Consider the following 12112-nt stretch of genomic DNA (forward strand, 5'->3'; position numbering starts at 1 on the left):
AATTGAATTAACAAATGCAAATCAAATGAAAACCAAAACAATTGAAGGCTTTGGATAACATGAACAACCAAACTCAAGTCCTCATTAGGAAAAAAAGAAAAAGAAAAAAAATTGGGGTACATGTAATCTAAAGGAAGAATACAACAAAATACTCATATTCAAATACGAACTTCAACATGAGAACAAGAAAACTCAATAATTGTTAATTTGTTAAACGAAACCTAACAATCATTTTATCATCACTACACCTAATGTTAAAACAATTTAATATGAATTCACCACTATGAGTTAAACTGAGTAGATGATTCAAAATAAGCAAATAACTTAACCAAGCTAATTGATGCTCCTGATTTGTCGCACATGAATTCTTATCCTCACTACCAAAGCTAATTGATGAAATATGCTCCTTGATACTTCTTCTTCTTGTGATCCCTACTTGTAATGCTCTTATTGACGTCTAATCTTACTGCTCCCTCAATATTGGAGCTTGATCTTGTAATTGTTACCTCTATTTATATAATAGACTTTTATATTATTGTTCAAAATTTTAAGAGACATCAAATACTATTAAAGTTTGGAAATTTCAAGAATTACAAAAGTTTTGCATTAAACATAAAAATAATAAACTTTTAATGAAATTTAAGGTTAAAAATTCCAAGAGGTTGTACATGTTTTGTAGTCCACTTTTAATGACATTTTTTTAGGTTGAAAATCCGAAAGGTTATCGACCATTAAAAACATGAAATGAAATTCAAGTAATTAATGTTCACTAATACTTTTTAATGAAATTGGATTTAATTTAAAGTGAAAAAAAAAAAAAGATAAGAAATACTTGGTTGGAGAATTTAAGTATCAAAATAAAAATAATACAGTTTTAATAAAATATAATTTAAGGTTGAAAATTTCAAGGGTACCATTTTACTTTTAATCGGATTAAAAGCATGTTTTTTTTTGCTTTCCTCAACTTGTTTCATAAAATATTAGGTCATATATAATATATACATTTATAATCTATATTATTAATGAGGCATGATTCATTATGCTTTAATTAACTCTTTTTTTTTGTTTTAACCTTTCTGGAGGCATTTTAAACCATTATATATAGTTGATATATACGTTAATAAAATTTCTAAATTTAAAATAACAAAAAAAAATTAGAAATAGAGAAAATGTCTGAAGTTGGATAGACGTGTGTTTTAAAAACAAAAAATGGTACATTTTTTCCTTTCCCTTTTACGTTTTCTTTTTTTGTTTGTTGTTTGTTTGTTTGTTTTTAAACAAAGTTTTTTTGGGAGAAAATTTTTGGGAAGGAACAGGTTTACTTTTAAATATGATTGATTTTTGAATTCCAATAGTCACATATGATTAATGAGTGTATATATATTTTTATTATTTCTTATCATTTTTAACAATTTTGAATTAGAGTATTTATTTAATGATTAAAATAAAGAGTTAATAAAAATACTTTTTATAACTAAATACACACATACCGGAATCAATATTCAGAAAAAAAGGAAAAAAAGAAAAGAAAAACATTTTTCATCCCACTCCTTAAAAAGCAACCCATTTTCCTTCCCCAAAAATTCCATGCCCTAATCCACAATATTAAATAAAAATAAAAAATACTAAAAGTGTAAAGAATTTCTTAATATTTTTTAATTTCAAATTTTAATGTGTAAAGCACTTTCTCTATTTCTTAATATTTGTAGTTTGTTTTTCATAAAAATGTCTCATTAAATTATGTAATTATTCATACCATAATGATACATTTTTTTGGTTATTGCAATTCTTGAACTTCTAACACAATAGTATGGAGATATTCAGGTTCTCATTAAATCATGTAATAATTCATACCATAATGAGACTTTTTCTTTTTTTTTTTTTTGTTGAAATGTACTTTTTGGTTACATATATTTATACCTAAAATAATTTATTTTTTATTCTAAAGATGTAAAGAATTTTTTGAATTTCTAAACGTTTTTCATATTTGTTAAATAAAATAATTTTGTTGAATGTATCTTTTTGGTTATATATCTATACCTAAAATAATATATTTTTTATTCTAAAAGTGTAAAGTATTTTTTGAATTTCTAAACTTTTTTCATATCTCCTAATCCACAATATTTAAAATAAATAAATAAATACTAAAAAGTGTAAAGAATTTCTTAACATTTTTTAATTTCAAATTTTAATGTGTAAAGCACTTTCTCTATTTCTTAATATTTTTAATTTGTTTTTCATAAAAACGTCTCATTAAATTATGTAATTATTCATACCATAATGATACATTTTTTTGGTTGTTGCAATTCTTGAACTTCTAACACAATAGTATGGAGATATTCAGGTTCTCATTAAATCGTGTAATAATTCATACCATAATGAGACTCTTTTTTTTTTTGTCCAGTTGAAATGTATTTTTTGGTTACATATATTTATACCTAAAATAATTTATTTTTTATTCTAAAAGTGTAAAGAATTTTTTGAATTTCTAAACGTTTTTCATATTTGTTAAATAAAATAATTTTGTTAAATGTATCTTTTTGGTTATATATCTATACCTAAAATAATATATTTTTTATTCTAAAAGTGTAAAGAATTTTTTGAATTTCTAAACTTTTTTCATATCTTTTTGTTGGAATATATTTTTTTTCCTTTTACGTTTTTTTCCTTTTTTATATTTGAGAATATGAAGAATAAAAAGTATAATTAATTTGATTTAAAAATACTTTTAATATCCTTTTAATATAAAATTATGGTTTAAATATATACATATATAAAAAGAGTTAAAGAATTTGAACAATCAAATAGTATAATTAATCAGATTAAAAACATGTTCTTTTGGCCTTCCTCAACTTTTTTCATAAAATATTAGGTCATATATAATATATACATTTATAATCTATACTATTAATGAGGCATGAATTATTATACTTTAATGAACTTTTTAATGAGACAAAAAAAAAATGTTAAGAAATTCTCTACAATTTTAGAATAGAAAATTTGTAAATATATATATATATATATATATATAGATACATAACTAAAAACTTATACAACATCAATTGTAATTATTATGGGATTTCCTCAGGAGTTTACACATCATAAATCAAATGTCAAATTTAGTTCCTATAATTTTTTAATCTTTTACTAAAATTCTAGGTATGAAATGACCTTGTTTAAGATTTTAAATCTTTCTTGCGGAGGACAATTCAGATCCCATGGATGTATTAGATTCATAATTCTTCCATCAACAGGTTTCATGGCTTTCACGCAAGCCATAATTCATGCAAAACCATAAAAAGGAACTAAGAAAAAATAAAATAAATAAATAGTCAAGTGCAAACAATAGATTAGTTAAAAGATTTAGATGGAAAAAAAGCTTAAAATGCTAATATTTGATTATAAATTTTTCATGATTAAAAAACATATACTAGCCATTAATGCTCATTATCCACTTCCCCTCCAAAATTCAAATCAAAACCTTGAGGGTTGGTCAATAAGGTCCATATTCATTTGTTGAAGCAATGTCTCCTGAAAGTTAAAGGCACAAATGTTAGAATATATTGTTACCATGTATAAGAAAGAATATGCAAGTCTCACAACAATAAAGAATTGGTAATCAATAACTGGATAAAAACACCATAGCTATAAAACATCAAGGAAGAATCAAATAAAATATCAAAAGAGATAAGCTTTGCTTTCCTTTTCGCCGAATCAAAAGATATAGATAATTCTCCATTAATGCAACTCCAGAGAATCTCTCAAATTCAGAAACAATTTTGTGCAATTCAAGCTAGCAAACTATTTACAACTTATTTGATTCAGTGCAGGAAATGAAGCGAGAAATGAAAATGGTATATTACCACTCTTCGGTTAAAACAGTGAAAAAAAATATCAAAAGGCACAAATGTTAAATCGTAATTAAGAGCAATTGAATTGCAATTATTATGATTAAAAACTATATTTAATCAAATAATAAATTGTATTAGAAAATATTTTGTACACTTTGAATCAAATCAAAAACACTATTTTTTAATTTTTAAAAAATATGAAAAAAGTTTAGAAATTTAAAAAATTCTTTACACTTTTAGAATAAAAAATATATTATTTTAGCTGTAGATATATAACCAAAAAGATACATTTAACAAAATTATTTTATTTAACAGATATGAAAAACGTTTAGAAATTGAAAAAATTCTTTACATTTTTAGAAAAAAAAAATAAATTATTTTAGGTATAAATATATGTAACCAAAAAATACATTTCAAAAAAAAAAAAAAAAAAAAGTCTCATTATGGTATGAATTATTACATGATTTAATGAGAACTTAAATATCTTTATACTATTGTGTTAGAAGTTCAAGAATTGCAACGGTCAAAAAAAATGTATCATTATGGTATGAATAATTACTTAATTTAATGAGACATTTTTATGAAAAAAAAAAAAATTAAAAAAAATTAAGAAGTAGAGATAGTGCTTTACACATTAAAATTTGAATTTAAAAAATGTTTAAAAATTCTTTACACTTTTTGTAAATTTTTTTTTTTTTTTTAATACTGTGGATTAGGGCATGGAATTTTTGGGGAAGGAAAATGGGTTGTTTTTTAAGAAGTGGGATAAAAAATGTTTTTCTTTTCTTTTTTACCCTTTTTTCTGAATATTGATTCTGGTATGTGTGTATTTAGTTATAAAAAGTACTTTTATTAATTCTTTATTTTAACCATTAAATATTCTAATTCAAAATTGTTAAAAATGTATAGAAATAATAAAAATATATATACACTCTTTAATCATATGTGACTATTGGAATTCAGAGATGACTCATTTGGATATTTGAAATTCTAAATAGTATATAAGTATATATTATAATATAAAGTATTTAATGAAAATTATTTTGTATTGTTAAAAAATCTAAAAATATTAAGAAATTCTCTACACTTTTATAATAGTATAGATATAGATAGATAGATATATATGTCATGAATATGCATTTTAACAAAAATAAAAATAAAAAATTCTAAAATAATGATTAATTAAAATAAATTACTATTAAAATAAATAAAAGTGTAAACACATTTTTTGTTTTCTATTTAAGGAAGATGAAGAGTTTTTTACTAATTAAATATGCATGTATAGGTTTGTTTATATGTGGGATGTAGTATATACGTTTGGAAACTGATACAATTAATTTTATAAGAGTCTTCCAAGAGGCGTGAATCTTTTATGGGAGATAAATGAGTTTCAATAATTGTAGATACTACTATTTACTAAATTTATTTGTTTTCTTTTGGTTATCTATATCTATACTATTCTAAAAGTGTAAGGAATTTCTTTACACTTTTGATTTTATTTTTTTTTCACATATAAAAAGTTCATTAAAGTATTAATTCATACTGCACGTGGACATTAATTCCAAAAAAAAAATAGCACATCCCACATATATCTATATCTATATACTATTCTAAAAGTGTAAAGAATTTCTTAACACTTTTGATTTTTTTTTTCAGATGGACATTAATTTAGTGAATTTTTTTTTCCTCTATCTTAAATAGAAAACTGATAATGTGTTTAAAATTTTATTTATCTCTTTTAAATAGAAATTTATTTTAGTTAATCATTATTTTATTATTTTAGATTTTTTTTTTTTTTTTTTGTTAAAATGCATATTCACGACAAATATATCTATATATATTTATATATAGTAAGATTCTAACATAGAATGATAAAAATAAAAAAAATTGAGAAAAAAAAAATATAGATATATATATAGAAAAGTGTTAAGAAATTCTTTACACTTTTAGAATAGTATAGATAGATATATAATTAAGGTAAGAGATTGATGAAAGAGATTGATGAAAGTGAAGAGGAGTTTGAGAATTCTCAATTGATCAAATTCGAGGAGGAAGAAAGGGTAATCATTCAACATAAAGATGGACCATTTGTTGGTGTGTGTGTGTGTGTGTGTTTTTTTTTTTTTTTTGTTCAATTTGTATTGTTGATTTAAATTTATTTTCTCAAAATGTTTGATCTTTGTAATGAAAATTTTAAAATTGCTAAATGTTAGTCCAATACAAATTGAGTTTAAATGGTATTAATTTTAGGATTTTTATTAGATTGCAATACAATACAAAGTAAAGTACTTAATTGTGCCTCTTTTTTTCTAGGATTGAGAACTCAGAACTAATCAAATTTAATGTTGATTGAACTATGTTGCAACGGAGGGACTCTCGATTGATGGCGAAAAAAGGATTATCATTCAACACAGAGAGATTGACCATGTGTTTTTTTTTTTTTTGTTCAATTTGTATTGTTTATTTTTTCAAAATGTTCGATATTTGTAATGAATTCAAAATTGCTAAATGTTAGTCCAATACAAATTGAGTTTAGATTGTTTTAATTTCAGAATTTTCATTAGATTGCAATACAATACAAGGTAAGTACTTAGTTGTGTCTCTTTCTGTAATCTTTGAGTTTTGATGATTTAATTATTATTATTATTATTATTTTGCAATACCAGGATTGAGAATTCGGAACTGATCAAATTGGATGTTGATTGAACTATGTTGCAACGAAGGTACCCTTGATTCATGGCGAAAAAAGGATAATCATTCAACACAAAGGGATGCACCACATGTTTTTTTGTTTTCTTTTTTCTCATATAAACGAAAATGGGTTTGTATAATGGAGATTTAAAATTAAAAGAAAACGAGTCTGTTTTAAAAAAAAAAAAAAAAAATTATGAAGAAATTGGTTTGTAAACAGAACCATTTGCAAATTGACCGAATTTACATTTCTATACAACACACACACACACACACATAGTGTGAGAGAGAGATATTGATTTAATTTAGGGAAAAAAAGAGTTATTGATTTACAATCTTCAACTTTTGTGCAAATTGGTGATAGTTCAAAAGAGTTTTGGGCAATTTACCCTAAAATTTAAATTAATAAAATGTATTTTATTAATTATTTTTATAGAATAGATATTTTTTTATTAAAGTTGTCCAAGCTTTTTTTTTAATTGAATTTGCATTAGGTTGATTATTATTTAAGTTCATAATGCAATATTATTAAATAACTAAATCTTTCATAAATACATATAAAAAAATAGATTGCATACCAATTCTAGAATAAATTAAACTTGTTGATTCCTTTTTAGCAAGGACAAAATTATAATTTCTATTTGAAAGTTAAACTTGTTGATTCCTTCAAAAAAAAAAAAAAAAAAAAAAAAAAAAAAAAAAAAAAAATTGGAACTTATTTATCAATGATAAAATAAGAGTTGGTTGTAATTTCTTCTCTCTCTCTCTCTCTTTTCAATACAAAGAGATGGAGCACCTGTTTTTATTTTTTTCATTGAGGACTTTGATTATATGTATATATATATATTAGATTTGAACATGTCTATTTCTATTTGGTGTGAAAACAATTTGGTAACATCAATAAAATATATGCAATTCATAATTCTCGTTTAGACAAGAATAAGAGTGATAGGAAATATTAGCCCAAGTAGAAGTCTAGCAGACACAAATGCCCAAGAAGTTTGGATAGAATACACTTAAATGGGATAACAATGACTTTTATATGGTATAACTCTCCTAGCTCTTGGTGGAAGAGTAAAAGGAACTAATTTCCTTGGTGAACACGACTCTCATTAATTCTTTTATATAGGAAAAGTCGGACAACTTAAAAGGTACACTAAAAATTAAATACAAAGCGTCTTTTCTTCTCCCTATTTACTGTCAAGTACTAACTTAACCGTCGGAGTGCACCCGGCCGGCACGACGCCGGTCATCACTTTTCTTGTCTTGCAGGAATAGCCCTCAACTCTGGACCGTGAGGATTTTTGCATCAACAACTATGTTCTATTCTGTCGATGTCATCGTTTCCTTCAGGGGGTACTGCAGGGATAGCTAAACAAAAGAACATGTAAATGAATGTGTTATTAGATAAAAATTACATATCAAGTTTGCACGAGTCTTTTTATTCTTGAATAAATTGATGACAAATGAAAATATAATTTCATTAGATGATTTACAAGCTCCATATTACTTTTGAACCGTGCTTCTGCAAAAATATAACAATAGGCTTGAAAATAAGCAAGGACGGAAGTGGCCCACATTCCCTAAGCTTGACAAGCAAACATGGGAATGGGGGGCAACTGATAAGGAATATTAGCTCAAGTGGAAGACTAGTTGACACGAAAGTCCAAGAAGTTTAGATAAATTACACGTAGATGAGATATCATCGACTTCTATTTGGAATAACTCTCCTAATCCTTGGTGGAGGAGTAAAGGGAATCAATTTCCTATGTGGAAACGACTATCATTAACTCTCCTATAAAGGAAAAGTTGGGTAACTCAAAAGGTACCTCAAATATCCTTGACAGAGTCCATTCATCTTCTTGGTCTTGTACTAACTTGACAGTCGGAGACTCTTGGGCTGGTACCGCATCGGTGCCTTTTCGACAACTTTTTTCCCTTCTCTGCAGGTTACAACGTCGTTCTAGGTCGTGACAGAATCTTGCGTCATCAAATAGCATGTTAGGATTTTGTGAAACTTCTCATTCTAATAAAAATTAAATTTTAATAAATCTAAGAAAAAAAAAATAAAAATAAAAATCACATTCTAAATCTCATTCTACTTCTACTATTATATTAATGTCAATAAAATTACATTTTTATATATATTTTTTGAATTTTTAAGTTCATTTATATTCATTATTTTTTTTCTCTCAATTATATCCATTGAATAAAATTAGTTTATGAATTGTCTTTAAACATATTTTATGTAATTTAGTTTTATTTTTGTTGAAAATGTTACGCCCCAAGACCGGAGTCCGGCTTGTGAACATGCAGCTGAACAGGAAAGGCTTAAGCACTAGGACCTGTGCTCGAGCTCTGGGATGAAAATGCTCAAACTCTGGCAACCTGCTGAAAAATACTTAGGCCTCTTAGGCTTCAATTTGGTAGAGTGGAAATGGGAGGAAATGTGATAGAAGGTGGTTAAAAAATTGTGTTTGGGTAAAATTGGTGGAAGGAAAGGAAAGGAGAGGGAAGGGTTTGGAGGGTTAACACAAGGCTTCAACAGTAGATTTCTTAACCTTCAAAAAATCGGCGGAAACGGAAGGAAAGGGAAGGAGAGGCTTGGTTAGTGATTTCTGATGCCAAATTTGCCCTTGATTACACACAAAACCCATACCTACAAGTTAGCAGTTGCACAGAGAGAGGGGGGCAAGCTTGAGGTTTTGATTTTCTGAACAATCTGAAATTTTCTGAACAGCGGCAATTTAACCCGAACTGGATTTTGAACTTTTGATTCTTGCAGATAGATGTGGGTTTTGAACTTCTGATGCTTTCGCGGAGAGAGAGAGAGCGAGAGGGCAAGATCTGAGTTGAGAACGAGAATAGAGATGGAGCGAGATGAGGCTGAAATGATTTGCCCTTTTTTTTTTTTTTTTTTTTCATAGGAGACTATAAGACTATATATATATATATAAAATAGAGATGGAGGTGAGATGAGGCTGAAATGATTTACCCTATTTTTATTTTTATTTTTATTTTTTTCTTTTCTCGTGGCCATAGGAGACTATATATATATATATCATAGAGATTGAGGTGAGATGAGGCTGAAATGATTCGCCCTTTTTTTTTTTTTTTTTTTTTCTTTTCTTGTGGCCATAGGACACTATATATATATATATATATATATATATATATATATATATATATTTTAAAGTATAAAAGGGTATAATATTCAATTTATTAAAATAATTCTCTTTCCTTTCTTTCCTTTCCTTTTCCCAAACGTGATTATTACCATTCCCTTTCTTTCCTTCATTAATCAACCAAATACAATACAAAATTAAAATTATCCTTCCCTTCCCTTCCCTTCCCTTTCCCTCATAACTAATATTATCCTTCCCCTTCAAACCCACCCTACCAAACATACCCTTAGCGATCGTGGCTTGGCAGCTAAAGTGTCCTTCTTGCTATAAGGCTATTCTGAGCCTCCCACACATGTCCTTCTCATGGCCGCCACATAATACATGTAATCAAATAAATAATGAAGCAAAATATTATGGATAATACATGCTTCATCTCCTTAATATATACATCCCAACAAATTTTTTTATTTTATTTTTTATTAGAACATCCCAACAATTACAGTCCCTAAAGTCCACAACTTACATGCCTTAAAGAAAAGTGTTACGGCAATTACAAGTTCACAATATACATAGTTTATTCATAGCTACACATATCCATTTACACAAAAGAGAAGTTACAAAAGATGGTCCAATTCCGCCTATGCCTATAGAGGGATGTCCTCAACGAACTCCTTCTCGTGACTTGAAAAATAGTAAAGAGTGAGCACAAAGGCTCAATAGGAGTTGCCTAAAACGCACTCCCTGATCCTTCCGCGAATCCAAACCAAGAATTTCAACAAGAATTGGATTCATACTCCCCGTTTTTTTTAAAAAAAAATTCCATCCAACGCCTCAATCGTCAAATCGTTAATGTAACCTGACCCGAGGTAACTCCCCGGCTCCACAAGAAGAGGATTCGCCATCTATCCCTGACCTAAGGTAACTCCTTAGCGTCATTTTGGACTAGTAACTCAATCACACGTAACGCGACTCCCTACGTCCCCTCTAGGTCCCATTAACGACATGGACATAGGGTAACTCCCGACCACCTTGATTTTCGCAAACACTATTTCAAAATCATTCCCAAAATCAGTTGCATCATTTCAAAAACTCCTCCTTTGCAAAATTTCCATTTTACCTATCAATGCCCAACGCAACCCAACGCAAATGCATGATTAACACATGCTTTTTAATGCTATAATATGCCATAATAACTCAACATCATTAATAACTTCATCAAGGCAGAATTTCTCACATAACAGCATGTTCATCATACAAAAGGATGGCAGCAAGTTTAACACATGTTCATAGCATGTGTTAATTTCCGCCCTTGCACTACGATAAACTAAACATTGGGCATAGAATTTCTATTTAAATATATAGCACATAAACAACATATGTGAGCTAAAATTTCTGTTTCAAAGAACATAATACACCATATAAAAAAGTTTCAAATTTTCAATTTTATAACACATAAAATGCAGAAAAGGCTCGAGCACTAGGAGCACGAAACACGAGAAATACAGAAAAGGCTCAAGCACATTAATTTGTGCTCGAGCTCTAGGAACACAGTTTCAATTTTTCACAGCATAACAGTTCAAAACCAAAGGAATAATTCACTAAAAGCAAAGGTTGTGAGTCTTAGGAAAACCCTACCTTAAAGAAAATGAAAATCTTACTACCAACAAATCCAAAATCATCATGGTTCGTTTGGTTAGATAGAACAAGCAAGAAAGGAAAAGAATCGGAAAATATTTAAACTTTTTGTGCATTTGATTAGGATGAAACGAAAGTTTTCAGGAAACTGGGATTCTCGCAAGTAGCTAATTTTCTCTAAAACGATTCCCATATAAAACACGCGAAAATTTTTGTTTCTCGAGAAAGTTGTGAGGTTATATTTTAAATTCCTATTATACCTATAATTATCAATTAGGTTTCCTTTATCTTTTTCTCCCTTTTAAATAGACATTTTTTTCCCCTTCCAAATACGTATATATGTATAACATATTATGGTGGGTATTTTTTAAGTACATTATATTAATTTACAATATGTATATATACATATCAACTAGGTTTTAGAATTTGGATACTAGAGTTATTATAAGTTTTAGGGAACATATGCGTTACTTAAAAAGAATAATACAAAATATTCTATAGTTATATAATTCCAGTTGAATTCAAAAAGAAAACCCTCGTAAACTTAGTGGTTATATGTAAAATTCAATTGGTTTTAGTTATTCTAATATAAAACATCTAGTGAAACAATTCTAATCTTATTCGATTTCATCAAAGTGGTTATATATATATATATATATTAAAATATTTTTGACGAAAGAAGTTCAGGTGACTTGTGTCTCATACAAGTTGAGAATATTATTATCGACAACAAAATTTGATGCATGAATTCATTTTACTCAAATTTATTTACATTTTTAGTTTTTAAAATTAAAACGACAATTTTGACAA

Source organism: Cornus florida, unplaced genomic scaffold (assembly GCF_030987335.1).
Source record: "Cornus florida cultivar Cherokee Brave unplaced genomic scaffold, ASM3098733v1 CherokeeBrave_3.0.0_Hap2_Chr08, whole genome shotgun sequence".
In the NCBI taxonomy this organism is placed as follows: domain Eukaryota; kingdom Viridiplantae; phylum Streptophyta; class Magnoliopsida; order Cornales; family Cornaceae; genus Cornus; species Cornus florida.